Source organism: Ambystoma mexicanum, chromosome 9, assembly GCF_040938575.1.
Source record: "Ambystoma mexicanum isolate Mex_15411 chromosome 9, UKY_AmexF1_1, whole genome shotgun sequence".
Classification (NCBI taxonomy): Eukaryota; Metazoa; Chordata; class Amphibia; order Caudata; family Ambystomatidae; genus Ambystoma; species Ambystoma mexicanum.
This window is the reverse complement of record NC_090931.1, coordinates 478,805,880-478,828,536: the sequence shown is the minus strand read 5'-3', so window position 1 is coordinate 478,828,536 and position 22,657 is coordinate 478,805,880. Positions and strand designations below refer to the sequence as shown.

At 40.8% G+C, this 22,657-nt stretch overlaps 1 protein-coding gene across 1 annotated transcript in view; it reads right to left on the bottom strand.

Annotated features, from left to right (window-relative positions):
- The window catches only part of SMTNL2 (smoothelin like 2), a 984,551-nt gene that overhangs the window by 248,546 nt on the left and 713,348 nt on the right, over positions 1-22,657 (bottom strand). The gene's annotated exons all lie outside the window — the stretch shown is intronic.

Genomic DNA, 22,657 nt, shown 5'->3' with positions numbered 1-22,657 from the left:
GTGAAAATCCATCCAGTAGTATTTTTAAAATGACCAAAAAGTAAGTCTAAAAAAAATGTGATTTCCATGTCCGCTTAGTGGCCACACTTCCCTGTTCGCTCTGCGGACAGGACACCAATTGGATAATCAAGTTTCAATCTTGTTCGCGGACACGTGACGTGTTCGCTGATTAGTTGGGGTGAAGCATGAGGTGCGTCACATTCTTTCGATGCGCCCGCCATATTGGATCCGGGGACATCCGTGGACAGTGCAGCGTGGAAATGAGCGTAAATCCAATTTTGGGGAGTGTGTTGGTGTGTAGGAGTGCTTGGAGAGGGTGGGGGAGTAAGAGATGGGTCAAATGCTTTATTTGTTTAGGTGGGCAAAGGCCTTGATGTGTTCACGGTGTCCGCCATCACCACGGTTGTCTACGGACATACTAAACACTGGGCGCACTACTGGCTATTTTACTTTACTATGATGTTGGTTGTGTGTCGTTAGTAGAGCATTGGGTGAAGTGGGCATGCATTGAAGAGTTTGTGCGTTGGTTGTAATTATTATTTTAGAATATTAATTGAAATGGATAGGTTTTAAGGTGGATGTGTTATGTTTTTGTGTTGTGGTCATTCGATAGGTGTTTGCTTCTATGGATGTGTTATGCTGTGGTGGTTGTGGCCAGGGCCTAGAGTCTTGGGTGCATATCCGAAGGACTCCCTTTGGCCATGCACCCAAGACTCTAGGCCCTGGCCACAACTATCGCAGCATAACACACCAATGCTACCAAACACTTTGACTGTGGTACGTGGGCTGCTTAGGGGATATGTTTTAAAAAATGTGAGTACTGATTGGCAGTGTAATAGTGTTTATAGGATAGGGAGATGTGTGTTAATTTGTTTGTTGGATTGTTGGATTGTGTTCAGAATGTTGGTATTAAAGACTGTAGGCATTTTGGGTTGCTTTTATTAGTGAGGTGTTCATTTGCATGGCTGTGTTATGTTGCAGTGTTTGTGAGTCTAATTATTATGTACTTACTGTTTCCTTTGTTGAGGCTCTATGTAGAGTTTGGCCCGGCCATGAAGTCAAGATTGTAGTGTTTGGCAACAAGCACTGCAGCATAAGATACCCATGGAAGCAAACATTTTGGATTGTGGTCTATGGTCAGGTGTTTGATTGAATGGGTGCATTATGCTCATGCAAATAATAGTGCCTCAATGCCCTTGGGCTGCAAGCGCGCTATATAAATATAAATAAGTAAATGCTGTGGTGTTCAATCATTATATACTTACTGTTGGACTTTTTGTGGTTGTATGCAATTTTTTCATGACATGGGTAGTTGGAGCAGACAATTTTTTTTAATCAACGTGATACAAAAATAAGATCACGTTAGTGTAGGTAGTTCATAATTAGTATTGCATTGCATAGTAGACATTTCTGTATTTTGTCGACCCTCATAGTTAGTACTTTAGAAGTACTATAGTTCAAACCAATGACTGTGCAATTTGCTCAGTTCCTGTGTTTGTTCATTAAATCATTGGGCCTGTGGGAAAAAAATCCATGCTGGATTAAAAAAAAACTTTCTACGTTGTGGAACAATACATTTCTTTCATTGATTTCAATAGGAGGAATTGAATAGGTATATGGTTTCTGATTTGGAAGTGGTGGTACTATTGTTGCAATTAGATAGCTGTTTGTATATTCTATTTGTTTATTTCTTTTTCCATTTAAGTGGTATTCATATATCCGTTTGCTTGTTGCAGATTTTTGGGGCAGTTTGATACCTGTTGGCGTATTCTAACTGTTCATAGTTTTGAAGTTGAAGTTTTATTTATGTTCATACACAGATTAGTTATTACATTTTGGTTTTAAGAATATTAAGTAAGCGTTTACAAGATTTGCTGGTAATCTCTGTTTTAGAGTAATGGTAGTATCATTACATTCGAACCATCCACAATTCTTTTTTCTATATGCAGTGTAGTGACCTGCATTGGGTGTGGCTCTTGCGTGGTAGATAATACCTATTGTTGTGAAGGTTTTCTTACCAAGTGATACTTGACCATGTGTGAATCCAGTCAGCTTGCAGTTGTTTTTGGTACCATCTTTATTATAACGTAAAAGCATTACTATTACGTAATTACTATGCGTCTGTATTTGTAAGGTGGAGCGATTATCTGAATTGCAGGTAGTACATAATCTGCCATGGTTTGCATTTTGTACAAGTTGATGAAATGGAATGGATTCACAGTTGGGTATGGATACAGTCACAAAGCGTTAATTTGGAACTTCTTCTTGTGCAACATAGCTGCAAAGAGTGCATGTATGTTTCCACATGTATATTTATAGGTATTTCTTTTGTTTTCTAGTACTTGTAGTAAGTACATTAGAAATTCTTGTGGATCTTCTTGTGTGTTTATAGTGAATTTGACCATTTCAGCACAGAAGTACAATTCCTGCCTTATTCCAGAAACACTAAGTGTTGTCAGGATTGTTGGTTGCATTTCTATGAAGGACTAACATTTGCAAACACAATTGGTCTGTCCTGTGTAAGTAAATGTTGTCAATAATTGGTGGCAATTGGAATAGAATATGGATTGCTACATTTGCGCAGCAATTTACACCAGTTGTATTTGAACATTTCTGTGTCCAAGTCATTTGTTCGGAGTGGGCGTCGTTTCTTTGAAGAGGTAGTTGACTTTGTTTGTGCAGTAGATTCTTCTTTGGTTGTGGTCCTTGATGAAGTATTAGCTTCTTTCAATTTCTTTGGAGGAATCACTGTGAGATCCTGCATAATTTGAGTCTGAAGTAGTTTTTTTTCACAAAGTTTTGCTTTTTGCGGAACAGGATAGGTTTTTAGATGGGGGTGTAGAGTGAATGCAGTCTATTGTATTCTAGAATGCAGGGAATATCAGCATTTACTTTACTTGCATCAAAGTTGATTAGAAGTAGTCCATCAAGTGTACGTAAGTGTGATAGTGCTACATAGTTCATGCCTTCTTTAAACACTGTGCTACCAATATCTATCAATGCTTTATCTAGGGTAAGACCTTGTGATTTGTGAATGGTGACTGCGTATGCTAGAGTTAGAGAAAATTGTTGTCTGCGTACATACATGTCTTTGAAAAGAAGGAAGCGAGCTGTTGAGCGTCCTAACCTTTTAACTTCTGATAGTTTGTCAAAGAGAATATTGACAAAATGAATGTGGTTGTCACGTGGGTATGTTTGAAAGCCAACAACTGTACCAAGTGCTCCATTGACTAGTCCTTGGTCCACGTCAAGGTTACGTTTAAGCATTGCTCTACAGTTTAAAGATAATTGTAATATTTTCTCCAAACCAGCTGTGTTAGAGCTAGAGTTCTCTAAGGAATTTAGCCTTGTTGTGGCTTGTTGACACATGAGTAGTGTCATACCATGTACGTCCAGTTTGTCTGTGGAGCAAATTAGAAGTATTTGTTGAATTTCTTTTTTGAACATTGTTTAATTCAATTGTGAACAGCTTGCAAGAGTTGGCATCAAGGACATATTGTTCACATTTGTGAGTGCTAATTGTTCCATGATATCAGTTGCACATGAGTTATGGCCATAGAGTGCATAGATGTGCCTGGTTTTTAAGATAGATTGTGCTTCTTGAGATAGTACACCAACTCTCATACTTTTTAAAATGTTGGCCTATGTGAGGTCTGCAGACTGACGCATGTTTTCAGTTAATTCTTTGTATTGGAAATGTTGACATTGACATTTCCTATGCTTCCAAGAGTTTTACGGCCCTAAGTGTGTGCCCTAAGGTTTTAAAAATAGGTTCACCTTTGACTGGTGTTAATTGAAAAAGATCTCCGAAAACTATAATGTGTTTTCTTCCAAAGAGTTCTTCATAGTCTGTTGTCAGGACCTCTTGTAACCTCATCTATTAGCAGCAATTTCATTTGTTTGAAAACTCTGCATAGTTCCATTGCAACTTCTGGAGAAAGATTGTAATAATCTAAGTTGTTTTGGTGTTCTACTGGAAGGAGTAGTAATCAGTGTAAAGTAACACCGCCTATGTTGTAGGCAGCTAAACCTGTGGGGGCAGTTACAACAGCTGACAGTTTGTTTTTTGTCAATTGTTGGAGGAACTTGCTGATGATTTTGATTAAGAACGTTTTGCCTGAATCAGCTTGACCACTCACGGATAGCAGTATGGGTTTGTAGTCTTGGCAGGTGCAATTTTTACTGTTATTTCTTGGACAATTCTATGCTGATCATTGTTTAGTTGTGATTTTAGTAGAGCAAAGCCTTCTGTAGATTGCTCATACTGACACATGGCGTTTTCTACTTTAGTCATGGCTAATTCTGCTTCATTTGCTATTAGTGGCTGTCCAAGTGGTTCTTGGCTTCCTCTTATAGAAGGTTGACTACTGTCAGGAGTGTCCACATCTAGTTGTGCCTGGAGTAGTTCTTGTTGCTGTTCATTGTGCAACATTGTTTTTTACTGTGTAAAGTTTACGTCTGTTATAGTGCTTTCATTTGATGTGAAAGTGTCTTCATAGGAGTCATAGGTATCTAGTAAATCTTTTCTCCATGGTTTAAAAAGTTGTAGCAGGGACATGTAATGTAGTTCTTTATATTGAGGAGTTTTTAATGACAATTTGATATGATTAAGCTTCGTTTGGTAAGTTTCACTAAGCTGCCTTCACAATTGTCTACTCTGCATCTACCTTTTTTCTCTCATCTGGTTTAATATTATTTTTGTATGTGAAGTTTTGGGCTATGTGGTATAGACACATGGTTTCCAAAGTGTTCATTCTGTTTGGGTAGTATGTGTCTAGCGAGTTGTTTTTCAAAATTTCTTCGCTGTTGGGATCATTATTGGCTATTGTTTCTATGTCTTCATATGATTTCAGAACTCCTTTTCCAGATTTAGCAGGACCAAGGCTTAGCCATATTATATTTTCAGATTTTCCATACAAGGCAGTACCGGTTAAATGGTCTGCAGCTTCATAGCAGCCACATTCTCTATGGGAGAGAATGTTTAAGCCTAAGCTGTACAATTTCTGTGATAGTGTTTTGTCAGAGGATATGTCATCCCAGAGGTCTTGGAGCTCGGTTTTTTCTGCTTTGGTTAAGTAGGCTGTGACATATCGTGCAACTGCAGTGGAATTGCCTGCAATGTACTGCACATCTATATTTGCATTCCATAGGAGGGCAATGATTGCATTGGAATTATTTATGTATTTTGATCCTTCTGTTCTTTTGATCTAATAGGTATTCTTGGGTGATTTATCTTTGACACTATGTCTAACTGAAGACACAAAGTTGTTTGCTTGACCTGTTGTTGAAACTGGTCTAGGGAACCAAAGCAGCATTTGGTGTAGTTTTTACCTTTGTTTTTATATTTGAGACAACAATACTTCCCACATTTGTGTCTTTGAAATTGTAAAGTTTGTGCATGAAGGTCACTACGTGTCGTTTGTGAAGGGATTTCACAAGTAACATGTTTGTGGATGAACTGCAAAACAGTGGCATCACTGTCCTTACCAAATTTAGGAGCATCTTTAATCGACAAAAGCATGTGGATGTGTGGTGCTCCTCTGGCTTGGTATTCTTTTCTCCAAAAGAAGTGTTCCACTTCTCCGAGGGGAGGAACAGTTTTATTACAAATGAAGTGTAGCATAGCAATGAAGCAATGATGGAAAGATCTTGATAAATTTACAGGATCTAGAGAGCAGAGTTCTCCTGGTGTTTTTATATCTATATTTGTTTTAATTTTGTTTGCTATGCGTAGGAAATCGCGTAAATCTTCCCATGCATATTCTGCACAACTTAATGTCACAACCAAATGGGTGGGCCAAGGTTTCTTATCATACAGTGTACATCTCTAGGGCGTCAGAAACTCTTTAGTAACACGCATGTTTGCTAAAAGATTTGTAATGCTTGACTGTAAAACCTCATCTTTTTCTTACACTTTTTGTAGCAATTCTGTAGCCGACATATTTTGAAAATTGGTACCTGATTTTAATGTGTGTGCAACTCCGTAGCAGAGAGCTGCTAGTTCACTTTCAAAGAGAAGGTGGAATATGTAGTCCACGTTTTGTCTGAATCTGGGGTCTTCAGAATACACTCGTAAAGAGCGGTATTCTGATGCAGCTATTTGTGTGGGTCTTTCATCGTACCTGCCTCATTTACCAGTAGGAAAGAGTAAAAGAAAGGCACATGCTTCTATACTTTTTCCCCATATGATGATTGGAGAGCCTTTGGCTTGTCGCATTTAGTAAGTCTCCAGTGCATCATCTAAGGTGTTTTAGAGTGTAATGGCTGATTTGTATAATGGTCTAAAATATTGGATTCTGTAGCAGGATCTAGAAGTTGAAATTGACCACTTTTTGATGAGTCTTGAATTATTTCAGTGGTTGCCCTCAGGTTTTCTTCAATATTTATTTCTTTGTAGTATTCATTGTTGTCTTTTAGATATTGCAGGGCTTGTCTAACTTTATGAAAGTCCACGAGTTGTTGCCAATTTGTTTTGGAGGTACGCCATTTACTAAGAGAGTTAACGATTGATCTATTGGACCCCAGAGTGTGTACATTTTCTTTGAGATCTAATGGCAAATAAACTACTTTGCCACAAATGCCTGTCAGTAATTCAGAGGGAGGTAGTTTTGCTGTTTTTGGTTGAAGGCAAATTATTGCTTGAAATGGGTGCACTGTTTGAATTATGATACTGTCATGCATGGCAGGCAAATTACCTCGGGACCTGTAACACTGTCTTCACACAGAACGGGTTATGCCCATAGAACTTTCTAAGTCTTTCTATTCTAAATGGAGGTTGTTTGAGGTCTTGCCTGGAAAACGACGTTTGCATTATTCAGGTCATTAAATTCATGTGATTAGAGATTGCCACGTGTGTTTCTGCATTACGGTTATAATCAGTGTGTGGACGTCGCTCGCTGCTTCTGCTTTGATCTGTGCCCTCGCATCTCTTCAGCAACTTCTTTGGCTTTCCTCCTGCGTGTTTGCTCCACACGCAAGCTCCTGTAGCTGCTTCCAAGAAGATACTGTAGCTTTCCTTGTCCGCGTGTATTTTTCTACACGCTACCATCTACAAGACCACCACCGGTCGGCTTTTCCTGCACACACGAATTCTGGCAGTCCCGGCTGTGTGTACTTTTGTCACCTGTAAAAAGCCATGCGGTTCCTGAACTCTTCACGTGCGGCTTCCCGGCTGCGTGTAAGTTTGTTGGCGTGTAAGCCACACGGTTCCTGAACGTCTACCGTGCTGTTTCCTGGCTGTGTGTACCATTGCCGTATAATTCCACACGCAAGTTGTGCTACGCTTTTGATTTAAATTCTGGCACCTGTGTTGAAACAGGTATATTTCTACTCCCTATTTCTGGTCTACGTGGGAAAGGAAGTACTGCCGACAACTGTTAATTAGAAGGTGATTGTGCACAGTACTTTGGACGCTTTCCTGTGGTGCACCAACCCGGTATCTAGCGTGAGCCTCGTGCCGTTCGGGATACGTTTTCCCTTACTAACCCCTCCCTCCTTTTGTCGTTGTCCCCTTATTTGGATTACTTCAGAGACTTGTTGGCGCAGCCTCCAGTTATCAGAATCTACAGGTTAGTGTTGTGCTAATTGCTATTGCTGTGCTATTAGTGAGAGTTAATGTTGGGACACTTCCTCATTATACCTTAATTGTATCCTAGGCTGACTTCCAATGGTTTTCCCACGCCCTTTCCAGTGATTCCTCTCTCTGCCTGTTCTATTAGTCAGAGAGTGATATCATTTGGAAGGTCTATTTTGACACTACTTTCAAGCCATTTGCCTCATCAAGGATCCGGAAGAACCCTACCAATTGTATTCTTTATGGTTATACCTGTATCGTTTTACATAAGATACTTGGGTGATTTATGACAGATGCTCGCATAAAAGTTACGTTGTTGCAGGGGTTTTGGTAGTGGGAATAATTCCAAGTTATTTGTGATAGCACGTGAAGGTGTTTAGCTGTTGTCAAGTTTTGCAGTGCAGCAACTACAAAGTATTAAGGGGTCAGTAATTTCGTATTCGTTTTATGCTATAAGATACAGAGCTAATTGGAACCACTTGGAATCTTCATTGTCTTCTATTTTGTACATTATGTCTACAGTTTTTGTGCTATTCTTATAAAATGTCCTGCGGCAACACACACACACACACACACGGTTTGGTACTTCAGCAGATGTACTTTTAAACTTTAGTATTTCTTTTTTGTATGTGTGTAGTAGAAGGTTGCCATCTGTAAAGTTGTTGCTAATCTGTTGTAAAGCTATTGAAAATATTTTCTCTGGATATGCTCTATTTCTTCAAGTAGTTCTTTGGCTGCACTATGTAGAAGATTGTTATTTAAATTGGCTACTGCTAAAGCAAGACTTTTGGCATAGTACAGTTTATGGACCAGATTTCTTAAAGTTTAATGGTGTGTTGATATCATTTTAATATGGTGGAAGGTGCTTTTGCAAATAGGTCCAGAAATGCAGGCTAATTAATGTCCTTGTCATCCTGTGTATTTGCGCACTGGACAGGTGTCCATACTTTCTAATAGTTTTATTTTCAATTTGTCTTTGCCTTTCACATACTGATTGAGGAACTGGCGTAAAGATCTGAAAGATGTTTTGCCTATGTTACACATTGAGGTGCACAGCCATTTGTAGACTGGACACATTGGTTCAGTGGAACGGAGAGTTGATACTAAGTTTTCTGGGGATATTTTTGTGAGCAACGTTTCTTATTCCATAATGGTATTATTAAACTTTCATACCCTCGTCCACTGCTATGTATGGCAATTGGGTTTCATTGCTTTTGTTTGTATGCTTCTTCATTGAAATATGGCTCTGTGCTGGCGGTGTGACTCCATTCACCTCCACAGATGTTTGCGTAGCTATCTTTGTTGATATTCCATTTATTGGGAAGTCTTTTTTTGTAGTTTAGTAGTTAGTTTTGTTAGTGGTTTCATTCTGTTTAAAACTAAAATTGAGAAATATTGCACTGTCTATGAGAGCTTCTAGGATTAATTTTCTACGGTAGGTTTTAAGGGTTGTGCTTGATTTCTCTTCTGTTTTTATAAGGTTCTGAAGGACTCTGTGGCGGAACATTTTTTGTAAAATAATATTTTTGGTATGCTTACTTGTGGCTACATCGAGATTTATAGGTGCAGTGTTAGCACTAGTGGTAGCTGCAGTGTTAATCACTTTGTTTCATTTTACATTTTGAAACCGGAGGCAAAGTTTCTTTACTGGAAGCCGGTTTTGTTTCGCTTAGTGACTATTAGCTGTTTTGTTTGAACTTTTTCTACAAATTCTGCTAGAGGTGGATGCTTATTTTGGACACTTATTTTGATTTTGTCTACTTCTGCGTTGCTGTCTACGGAGTTGCTTTTTGGTAGGCATTCTTTGGGGTCTGTTGGAGAAAAAAAGAAAGTGTGGGTTGGGATGCTGTGCAGTGTATGTGTGCTTTGTGCATGAGTGAGTATGATGGTAAGCATGTATGTAGAGGTGTGTGATTGTGCAATGGGCTGTTACTTCAGGTTGGGCAGGCTATTCGCGTATGTGTGTGTTACTATACTGGTGTTCAGATGACAATACAAAGTATGCACCTGCTGAGGGGCAAGCAGTAACACTGAATCTAATGCTGCAGGGCTAATACAATTGTTTGTTCTACAATACTAGAATTCGACAGTGTTTGAGTAACAATTAGAACATTATGGCAATATTGCACTTCTTTTGATGGAAAGAGTAGGCTTCTTCTGAGTTCTGGTTCGTACTTTAGACGCTGCTGGTTTTCAGGAGAGTGGTCTTCACTGCAATTGTGAAAGAAAGAAGTTAGTAAATATGTGTGTTAATTGCACTGTTAATGTAGACATGAATTTGTTTATTTTTGCAGTAGTAGTGCTTTCTGATAACTGTGCGTAGCGTGTAGATTCAGTTTTCTTTGTCTATGTGCATTCTGTATATTTTACGTAGAATCTGTCAGTTGAACTTGCCTTAGAAATGATTACAATATATGATATGGCATTTATAACATGCCTATACACAGGTGTTTCAAGGTGCGAATAGTAAGCACACAGAGCACACTTGGCTTTTTAAGGCATTGTTATTGGATGTTAGGAGATAGGAGAAATAACTATGCTTTTCTTGCTAGTTATACAGGGTAAATGGCGGGAACTGTTAGGAAAAGCATGCAATGTATGCATTTGTGAAGGTGTGGAAAATAAAGCAGACGGTGTTGATGGGTTCAGCAGCTTATTACTCTCGAGGATATTTTTAGGGAGGTGGGGGGGGAGGATCAAAGAAGAAAACCTGGAAAAGTGGCAAAGGGACAAAGCAAGTTTACCAGAGTGCAGGTGATTAGGAAACTACTGGGTGATCCTGTGGTGCTTGGAGATGGGAGAGTCTAAAATAAAAGTGTTGCAAAGAAGGGTCTGGTGCTTGCATAGTAGACTAAAGGGAAGGGGGAGATGTTACATGTGTTGGTTTACTAAACTGTTTGTACATAGTTCTACATGATGTGATAGACATGACTACACCTGTGCATAGTTGAATGTTGTTGTAAATTGTAGAACGGAATGGGCAACCAGCTGAAATGGGAGAGCCGTCTAGATTGGAAGAACAGTTGTAGATGCAGTGGTGTTTCAGTTGGGAGCCTTTCCAATGATATTGGCTATCTGTGTGCACGAATAAAGATGCATGTTCTCATTCTGGCTGCGTGTCACTTTATAACACCTTACAAAGCTTTTTCCTCACAATTATACTGTTTTTTCTCCCATCTTTTAACATGAAATTACACTTTGCTAGACAGCTGTGTGTGTTGTGTCTGATTACTATTCTAATTATTCCTAAAGGAAGTTCAAATTATAGATTGTATGTAAAATATCCAGAATGTATAGAAAGGAAATTGTATGTACATCCTATGCAATATAATGCATTAAATGCTATTATGGTTGAAATGTGGATAAATAGATGGTAGTGGTTACACAAATGACAGAATGAATGAAGAGAATAACAGTTTGCACATTACAGTTAGTAATATGGGTAAATAAAAATTTGGAGAGCAGACAGCTTTGCAAGTGACACTTGATCATAGCAGATGGGAGAAATGACAGTAAACTTTTTTTTTACAGGTTATACAGGGTAAGTGGCAGTTACCCTCTTCATATGCATTTATACAAGAGTGATGTACTGTGCAGAAAATATTCATACCTGTGGTTTGTGTTCATGCATGTGGATGAGCATGAATCTGCAAGCAGAAATCTTAGTTGCTGCTGTAGGTGCTTTGCAATCACAGACCAATTGTACTCGGAGTGATCAACAGTACATCTAAAGTGATGAACTATGATGATGGAGTTAGATGTAGAGTTCTTGGATGCGATTGGTGGATGGTTGTGTGACTGCTTAACAGTAGCCAATGAGGAATGGTGCAGAGAGTAAAGTGGAAAGGGTAGAAGGGCTGCCCCAGTGTTACGTGCTCCGCGGACACCGCAGCTGTCAGCGACAGGGAGTGCCACATCCGGGGCTTCGGAGCATGAAATGGGAGAGTATTTTGGGGATTAGCCAATCAGGTGTTGAGGTTCTGCTTTGTGTTGAGAGAGTGTGTGTAGTGAAGATGGCAGAAGTGGAGAACGTCAGGGTGTTGGTGGTTGGAGATATATTAGTGAATGGTTTGGATAAGTATGCTAAATCTAGGAATGTGGCTAACAATTTTGATACTAAACGAGTGGAGGTGGTGTGGTGCACTGTGCCTGGTTTTAATTCGCAGGGAGTGCTGGAAGTTTGACAAGATATGGCTAGGTTCAATAGTCCAGATGTAGTTGTCCTGCACTGTGGTGCTGTGCATTTGGGCTATGTCAGTGCCCCTACTTTGTTGCAAGATCTGCAAAACTTGGTTCAGGCAGTCATGAAAGTCCTTCCAAATGCAAAGGTTATTTTTTCTGCTTTCTTACTTAGGGCAGTATGGGACAATAGGTCTGTTTTTTCTCCTCAGCAAAATGTTGCCCATTGTTTAATTACCAAGGCATGTTTGCTTTTACAATTAGAGCTGGGATGTTCTTTTGCAATAATGAAAACATTGAATCTGGTAATATGGTTTACTTTAAAGCAGATAGCATGTCTATCTTTCATGGGAAATGCCATGCTGTTTTGGAATATAAGGATTGCTTTGGAGAAGCTAATGTGAAGATATTTGGAGGAAAATAAGAAAATAAAATCCAAAAAAAGTACAAAATAAAAAGGTGTTTCTGAAGCATCTTAATAAAAAAAAGGCTATTTTCAGAGCCAACCTCAAAGGGGAAATGGGGCACACTATTTAAATTTGCATTCCCCACTCTCAGATTTTACGATTTGTCCATGGACAGCATGTATTACATACAGGGATTTTGAGGCTGAGAGGCATGCAAATGAGACTCAGCAGGGCAAGGGATTGGTCGATAAGGTTTACTGGGTGTGATGTGTAAGGAGAGACTTTGTCAGAAAGTCTATTTCCTGAGAGGAGAGCAGATGGCTATGGCTGTGTCTTTCAGAAGGCAGATTGTCTGGAGTTTGGGAGACACATGGATAACTTGGTTGGAGGTGCATGCAGATCGCTGTGGAGTGGCTGCACAGCTTGGATTCACTCATGTGGAAGTGCACTGGCAAGGAGTGCGTGGAATGAAGTGGCTGGATTTGGTACATCTTTGTGCTACTTTGGTGACACAGCGTCGTCATCCTGACATTATTATTCTTCATTGTGGAGGGAACAGTTTGGACATGTCTCTGGAATGTCTTTGCAATTTGCAATGAAAGGACGACTTGGGAAAGTCATGGACATGTTTCCAAAGTCCCAAGTAGTTTTTTCTTGTATTGCGCAGAGACAAATGTGGCTGCGTTCGTCTTCATTTGGTCCACAAATGGAGAAAGCAAGCCGCACTGTCAACAAGGCTGTTTGTACCTTTTTGAGAGATGTTGGCATGTCCTCTTTTCACAATGAAAATATTATGTTTCATAGTACTCATTTTTCGCAGAGATGGAGTACATCTTACTTATGCTGGCAATCAGATTTTTCTGCAAAATATACAAAATGCATTGCGCCCCTTTTTGGAATTATCGCAATCCTTTTTCCAGTAGGTGTTGACCATTTGAGGTTTTCGAAATACAAAAAAACACCACCGAAAGACTCTTTTCAGAGCCACCACTTCCTCCCAGAGAAGAGTGCAATGGGCACCCCAAAAATGTTAAATGTCCGCGGAGTTCTAAAAATGCACAGGGCCCTGCAGCATTTCATTGGCACTTCTATTTTTGAACTGTGAAAGGCGGCTCTGAAAAGAACTTTGTTTGGTTTTTGTTGTTTTGTATTTTTTTTCCAAACATGACACAAGGAAGGGAAGGGAGGGTAAGGAAGGGGCACCAACCACAGGGATAGAAAGGGCAGGTGGAGCTAGGAAGAAGTAGGGTGGGCCTTAATCAGGTAGGTGGCAGTCCTTCTCATGCTCCCGGACCGTAGCCTTGAAAGCACTTCAAAGGGTCTCTCCCCTGCAGAGTACTGCGTCGCAGTATATACACAACATTGACCTTTGAAAGGTAAGTGTCTACAGCATCACGGATAGTCTGCGAGGCAGCTGGAGGGATGCACTGCCCCCACAGGAGTGCCTCTTGTGGTGACCAGAGCAGAAATGGAGGATGCTGCAGAGGAACTCAACCTACATTTATCGCAAGGTACAACCTTACGAATAGCCGCACCGTGGAATGACCTTAGGTGTCGCTTCATTGAGGTAGTACTGTAGCTGTACAAACCTGGTTTGCCATGACTCAGTACCAACTGGCACTGAGTGCAGCGCACCTTGTTTGTGCAAACTTTCGGTACTCCAAGAGTGGCAAACAACCTCCACACCCAAGATTCACGGTGAGTGCTAGTAGTAAGGACTTCCACTACCTCATCCTCATCATCCTCTTCATCCTCCTCAACCTCCTCTGCATTCTCACGCCTGTTCCCCTCTGCAGGCCCTTGGGGAGGAGGTGGTGGTAGTGGTGGAGAGGTTGGGGGTCGTGCTGAGACAGAAGTAGCACCAGCAGCAGCCATGGATGCCATCAGGACAGCTGTCAGGAATTTTCCAAAAGGAATTAATGCAGTAGCCAAAGCAGGTCCGCTACGAATCAATGTCCAGAAATGCTCTGTCTTGCTTGGAAATCCAAAAGCAGAATCAGGATCACTTCTGGGGTGTGGCCTTATATAGGGGTGCTGGGGCGTGCTTCGGGGACACCTGCGCTGTCTTGAAAACTTCCAACACAATAAAAGGGCTCAAAAAGTTCCAAAAAGTAGGCAGATCGCTAGGGACATTGTCTGGGACATGTGCAAGGGTGAACTTTCACAGGAAAATACCTTGGATTGCTCGAAAAATGATGTCCGGGGGCCCGAACTGTGTTCGCGAACAAGGACCCACGCATAGCTGTCACATGACGACATTGCGGACACGTTCGCGAATGGGACAGTTGTCCGTAGAACACTGAATGCGCGGGGTCAGGTGTACGCATGTGTGCAGGTTTTCTCCGGACAGTGTTCATGTCCCCGAACTAATTAAAAGTGTGACACACGTGCGGCGGACAGTTACGGACAGGCGCAATATTCGTAGGACCCAAGGTTGTAATACGCATGCGTGCAGGTTTTCTACGGACAGTGTTCAGGTCCCCGAACAAATGAAATGTGCGTCACAACTTTGCGGACAGGTGGACGGGCTATGTGCTCTACGGACATATTCATTCTGGTTGCGGACAATGCAAACAGGGGGTATGTTCTTAGGACACTATTTTTTATAGTTGCGGACATGCAGATGGATTTAGAGTCCTACGGACACCCCCATTTTGATTGTGGACAGTGCCAAACAGGCATAGTGTCCTTAAGACACCCCCATTTTGGTTAATTGCGGACATCCCGGACTGCCGCGGATATCCTAACTGCCTTTTTAAAAAAAAACAAGACACAGAAAAATATAGTAACAGCACACATAATATTTTAAGATTGTATAAAAATTATGAAAGAGGGGGAAATTGATACAAATGCAGGGGACTTAGGGGTTTGTACATGTTGGATGGTAGGGGAGGAAGGGATTGAAGTCTCATAACGTTTTTCTTGATGGGGAGTTTTTTGGGGATGGTTGGCTGGGACATGAAGAAGGGGTACAGGTACATGTGGGACAGTGACATTTAATTGTTTCCTTTATATGGTCCTCTACTAAGTTTTTCAAAATTATAAAATTGGTCATTAATTGATCCATTTTTTGCTCTAAACGCTGCAGATGATTTTCCAAGGTGTCTGTTTCAATATTATTCTTATTGTCTGTATATTCTGTTAAAAAATATATATATGTTAAGTACACATAAAATAATGGTTATTAATTGGTTTATTTAGAGAAGTGTGCTGTCATGATGCCTACCTCTGGCATCCGGATCAAGCCCATCAGAATAAAACCCCAGCAGCCTTTGGGTTTTCTGGGTTCAGTCCTGGCGCCTTAGGCGCCAGGCTCATAATGGAAATCAGTCCTGGCGCCATAGGTGCCAGGCTCATAGACTTTACTTACCTCATGCAGACCATGCTGCAAATGAATCCAAGCCAACGTGAGGCCTGGATGGGACTATTTTACTACAGGGACTATATTTTACTCGGGTGTGGTTCTAGGGACTTCTTACCTGGAACTACTTTGGAAGCTATTTAAACCACACCCGAACAGCAGCACATGCTTCGTGTTATTCTGCATCCAGCAGCGTACTGCTCACCGTGCCTGCAGTCAGCATCCAGTCTTCAGCCACGCCTGTCTCGAATCCAGAGCTCCTAGCAATAGACGAAAGAAGAAGGAAAGGTTAGAAAACAGATATTATTTAAATCCTTACCTGAATTCCAGATCCATCACGTCTTCAAACTTGAAAAGGACATTATTCTACACGCGTTGCATTGCCGTGCCATACTCACCAGTCCTCACAGCATTTTTCGATCCGGTGCAGCCTCCATCATTTTCTACGCCGAATTCCACCATCTAGGGGACAAAAGAAACATAAGGTGAGCAGAGAGAGCCAACAAATATAACCTCTCCACCATAGACTTACCTGATTAACAACCTGAGGCATTATTCTGTAACAAACTGCAACTTCTTACGCCGCACCTGTAAGGAGAGAGAAACCAGCAATTTAAACGCACGCATCTTTTGCCGGACAGTGTTGGTTAATACAGATTCTTACCTGAACACCATCAGCTGCCACAAGACAATCTTCCCTTGGACCCAGCAGCAACACAGGAAAGGAATGTACAAGAGTGAACATCGGACATATTGAACTCTTTTGAACTTTATACTTACGGGTTCTCGCCTGGAACCTCGGAGTCTATATTCATCCGGAACTCTTCCAACGCCTTCAAACCAGTGAAGTAACTGGTATCTACGCGCCCCTGCATTTCACGCAGGATGGAGAGCTTATCATTTACAAACACAAGGTAAGCTTACTGAAAGTGAATATCGGTGGTGATTAGTGGGGAGAACAGTGGGATGCCATTACTAAAATCCATGGGTGGCTAAATCCCTTTCTCCACTTACAGGAGAATACTTCTACGGGTCAAGCAGACGAGATTAGGCGGTCCAGTCCAGTCTGTCATCTGTGCACTATGCTTCACGTTGGAGGAGGTCGCAGATGTCCGGGTCCGATCGACGCCCCTGTGGGAGCCAGGTGAGCGTAACATGTAGTGTCTACCATTAGTATCACTGTTTTCACTGATTTCGTCCTGAGAAAAACATTCTTCTAGCCATTTCAAAGTATTAGACATTTCTGTGTATATATATATATATATATATATATTTTATTTTTTCAATGTACCCTACTACAGAAAGTTTAAAAATATAGGAATGAATGTAGTGTACTTAAGTTTGTTTTTTAGTTTTGCTGTTGCTGCTTCGTAGGGGTGCTGGGCAGTTTCTGTGACGTAATTCCGCTGGAGGCACATGTTATTTTTTTTGTTGGTATGTTCCATTATGTTCCATTATGTTCCATTATGATCCATATGCTATGTAATTGGAGTGTCTTACATATACAGTTTGCACTTCTTATTTATTTTTTAATGTAATGTATATGCTGCTCTTTGAACATGTTCAGTGTTTTCATTGCATGATACAACAATGTAAGATACCCCTTGAGTTTTTGGATGTGTTGATGTTGACCGAGTCCGTCCGCGGACATGCGCACGGTCCGCGGACATCCGAATCACTAGAGTAGGACAGGGGGTTCAGTATGTTCTATGTTACATGTATATAAACTAAGGGAATCCTACTAAAAACCTATCAAATTCATGCTATCTATATCTATATTCAGCGACAAAATCTTTAAGAGGATGTTATGGTTAAGTTGCGCTCCTAGAAACCTATGAAATTCAGTGAAAAAAACATTGTTAAAAGGGAGATTATGGTTACAAGTAAAACCGAAAACCCCCTGAAATTCGCCAGTTACGGTAAGCTAAGCAACCATAAATGGCACCACCCCCATGCACTGCTAAGATGAACAACCAGGACATCAAAGATGACATCACAAATGCCATTGATGACATCACTGATGACATCACATGTGCATTTAGTTTCCATGCACAGCCTCCACAAGGGATGGTCATTATAATGTTGGCAGAAAAGTATCAGAGATCATTTAAGAACTATCATATGCCAAATAGTTCATTAAGCAATGCATTGCTGTAAATACCATTGCATTACTGAGTTCTTTCAGTACATGAACGAGCTCCTGAAGAAACTTAGGCATTGTCTGCAGCATGCATCATATAGGTGCAATATTCAAAATCTTCCCATGTTGGATAGTAAAATGAAAAATGCTTTAATTTTGGAATTTTGCATACTGTGAAACATAAATACCTATGTATGCTTCACTTACTGCATAATTGTACTATTACACACAAAACATGAAGAGACCACAAATCATACAAAATAGAAGTATATACAGGGGAGGTAAAGTAAGCAAACAAACTGCAGTATTACCAGAAAGTGGTCATAACCTAATTAACTTCATGCACAGAAAAGATTCTTGTGTTTCAAGATTCTTATCCTATGTATATGTATCATATAATGTAACTGTACCCTAATGAAAGTAGTGTAAGAACATATGAGAAGGTTAAGGTCTACAAATATAATACTTTTCACTTTTTTAATTCCTGACTGACAGTTAAGAAAGCCACCTGGCTTAGATATGTCAGTGAACAAAAAAAAGAGGGTGTCAGACATGTGATGTCATCAGTGAAATCATCAATGACATTTGTGATGTCATATTTGTTGTCCCGGGTGTTAGTCTTAGCAGTGCATGGTGGTGGCACGAGTTATGGTTGCTTAGCGTACCATAACTGGCGAATTGCAGGCGGTTTTCGGTTTTCCTTGTAACCATAACATTCCTTTGACAAAGTTTTTTCGCTGAAAATATATATATACAGAAAATGAAAGAATACACTTTCCTCTACTTCGCACTCCATAGGAACCATGCACAAAATCCAGGTACATACTCGAGACCAAGCCTCCGTCTTCAAAAATAGCTTTTATTAATCCAAGAGAACAGAATTGACATGTTTCACCCTTCCAGGCTTCCCCAGAATGTTTCACATGTCTGAAAGTACATTTAAAACCAGGAACTTAAATGAATACGAGAAACTCTCAAAAACAAGGTGAAAGAAAAAACACAGCAGCTGTATGTCTTCAGCTTGGATCAGCAGAATATTATTTTTCAAAATGGTGAAAAGGATAATGAGAGAATAGCAGAAACATGTGAATTATTCAATGAAGACATACTAGCGAGAGGAAGGAGGAACTCCACAACATTTTCCAAGAAAATAAATCGCTGACCCAAAAATGCTTATGCTGAAAAAAAGACATCAGCAAGAGACAAGGAAACCGTGAGAAGCAACCTCTGAGTAGAATAACGCACCCTCCAATCAACTAACCGTACATGCTGCTGGATGCCTACATCAAACTCAAATCATCTTCAAGGCGGTTCTTGTTCACCATTTATTTCTGTGCTATTTTCTTTCTTTCATTCGGATTCAATTGGTTTGGAACACACACAATTCTCTTATAGTTAAATGGTGCATGTGAGTTGACCGATAGTACATTTGCACGATTCTTAAACTTTCCACTTGTCATTCTCTATAGGCCCTACATACAGACTGTCTTGTGATGGGCTTTATTTGTGTAGGCATATTGGCAGGGCTCAAGTCGAGGGTACTGTGAGAAACCTGAGGGGTCCTCACGTCGTCCTCTCCAAGATACTCTGCTCAGATGGCCAGGGAAAGGCCATCACTTTTGGATCTTGACCCTCGGGGTGGAGATGTGAGGGAGGATCACCTGGGTGGATGAGATTTGGGGAATCGAAGGAGGGTGTCTTTAGGTGAAACACAGTATTCCCCATTCCCTTTTCATAATGAACCCTCAGTCCCAGAAGCTTTTATAGGGTATTCTCAACCACTCCCCTTTCCTTCCTTTCAAAAGGACCCTCAGGAGTACCATTACTATAAAAAGACAAGAAAGAGAGCAACTAGGAGATCCTCACTGTATATGGGAAATATTAACACCCCTTAAACTCCCTTTGTTGAGTCCAAGACATACCAAACACTGGCCAAACCAGGCAGTAAACAACCGGGAATAATACACCCTGTTGTTCAGCAATTATCCCTTCCATACACACCAACTGTCCCCAATCATATGCCTTTAAGACTGCTACGAGGAAGAGACAACTAGGAGTAATGCACACTTCTAGTAAATGTAACCAGTTTGGTACTGACACGAGGAAGAGGACTATGTAGGAAAACCATTGCGGGGTTCAGGCATGTCCCCTTAATAGGTGTAACTGGTCAAGCAAAGGATTTGCGCTTGCAACCAATGGAGAGGCTACAGGTGCCTAAATGGGGACCGGCAGAGAGGAAGAGAGAACCTGCCTGGCGAGAAGGACGCAGCTGTGCGGCAAGGAGCAGGCTGGAGAGGACGCTGTATATTGCAAATGGGTGAGAGCCACTGCGACCCGTCCAGGCCACGAGAAGGTTGGAGCCCCTGCAATCCCCTATGTCGCGTGTTCCGAGCTGGAGAGCATAGAAGGCTCCGAAGGTTCACAGGTGGTGAGCGCTGCTTGCTGGAACTCCCAAGTCATACCCGGGAAGCAAGTGGAAGCCAGAGAAGGAAAGGAAGATGCCCTGAGGAGCTGCAGAGCACCGGTGAGTGTGAGAAAGGGACTCATACCGGGGCACTCCAGGGCTGGGAATTGGGCATTTGACAATATTGATCGAACTGAAAATTCTAAGAAAGGGGTTTCGAGACCGAATGAAAGAATATTGAATAACAAACTGCCAAGTATTTTGAATGCCGAACTAAACAGAAGATTTGGAAATTATATGAAAATATATCACAAGTGGAAAGCAGATGATGTGTAATTATGAACACAGGGAAAACAGTTAAAGAAGCATTTATGAACAAAGTGTAAGCCTGTAATGAGCACTTCTGAATTAAGCGCAAGGCAAGTGTGAAAGGCAAGTTGGTGTTAAAAGATGAACACCATGGAATGAATCAAAATAGAAGTTGTGGCAAAGCCAAAGAGGACACTACAGCAAATTTTGATTATGGATACAGGTTCAGAGAGGGCGTCTGTGTTTGGAAAAGGCCTGACAGTGTCTGAAATAAGAAATGTATCAAAGAAAGTCTAAACCAAATGTGAGCACAAAGATATCCAAGAAATAGACAACATGTGGTGGCAAAACCACGAAACTGGCACGAGTGTTGTCATTTTGATACAGATTGGCAAAGAAGATACAGAATTTGATAACCAAGTATCATGAGTCATCAGTAGTGTGACCTGTAATGGGTGAATGTGTGTTTCAACAACTGCGCCTTGACCAAGTCACTTCCTCCCTCTTGTTTTGGAACAAACCAATGGAAATCAAGAGCATCACAAAGTGCCAAGGGTTATCGGTTGTCAGACTGCACCTAGACTGAGTAGCCGCTAAGTGGGAAAGAACCAAGGATAGCCAAAATAAAAGTCTGTGAGGTATAATAAGTGCTGAAGTGAAAGAAGTGATCTATGTGAACTATTCAAGAGCCTAATTATTTACCAAGGTAAATTGGAAATATCATTGAAAGTCAAGATAATTGAGCTGTATTGTACTTGGGGAAGGGAACCCTGAGATATCCTGGAACTGAGTTGAACTTGGGGAAGGAAACCCCAAGACCCTTTTGGAACTATTTTGAACGTGAAGGGGAAGCTGAAACAAGCCAGAGCTGGAAGAAGCTCAGAACCGTATTTTGACCACTTTCTTTTGGTGCCGACATCCTTACACATTGAAGATCTTTACTTGTGAGGGCATGTACATGTTTTGGACACAGACTTGAGTTGAACTTAATGACACAGATGATCCTTAGTTTCTTTAGGTAGGGAAATCCCATCTTAGTTTAAAGTTAGGCCTTACTCCATCCTGACAATTAAATAAATCCTTCTGTTAAGAAAAGTTAATCTGTTGTCTTTGTCTTGCTTCATGATGCCTTCACAGTACACAAGTGTGGCCCGAGTCACCCCCACATTTTTTCAGAGGGCTCCTTGACATGCTAATTTCTGGTAGTGCCACATTCAATTGGTATGTTAAAGAGTCCCCCAACTTTTTTTTAGGTCTTGACCCCTGATATTGTAGACTTTGAATCCTAGATGTGGAGAGGCCTGTGGTTATTGCTCCTCCAAGCGTTCATCCAATTGAACTGCCATTTTGTGCAATTAGTTTCTTTTCTTCTAATTTCGCAGTCTATTGAGGACCCCCTTGTTGATGAAGGCAGAAATTCATTCCCAACTTTCCAGATGGTGATATGCAGTGCCTTTATGCCCTCGCAAGCATCAGCACTAAAAAAAAAAGATCTGCGTCATGTGGGCAACAGGCTGGCTCTTTGGAAAACTGGTGTAGCCTGTACACAATGTCATTCCATTAAAGGTTCTGCAAAAGGTTCCTGGTGGGAGTCAATTTTTGGGTTAATAAAAAATATTGTTTGTGCATGCTGTGGTCGAAAAAAAAACACTTTGCTCCCCCTGAACATTGCTTGGAAAGATGCCCTAAATAACTTTGCAGACTTCCCTGTTTGAGCAAACAGACACTGAAGTGGATTTTAAGAAGAGAAACAAATACTGCAAAAGTGTCAAGAAGATTGATCTTTAAGTTTGGGCTAGTCCTCAATGTGCATTTCTAAATGGAAGCACTTACATTTCACCCATCTTTAAAATTCCAGAAACATGGGCATTCTGCAAGTGAATAGTTCTATGCTGAACTCAGATACCAGTCCCAGAGGATCATGGCTTAATTTCCAAGACGAGAGCACCTAGTTTTGCACCTCTGTAGTTTGACAAATTAGACTCTGTATATATTGAGGAGTCAGCAGGCAGTTAACTCCTTAACACTACTAGATTACAATTTAAAGTAAAGAATGCTTGAATCCTATTCACTCAGCACTGACAGCCTCCATTTTATTGATCTGTGATTGAATGGGTACCTTCACAATCAATCTGGTTAGATCAAGGGTTCTGAAGAAGCTCCAACTTCTCCACTCATCATAACTGCAATTGATTGTGCATCCCCATTAAATTATCCATCTAATGGAGTAGTTTAGAGAGTACTAGAATGTTTCAAAACCTCAAATACCTGCTTAAGTAACCAA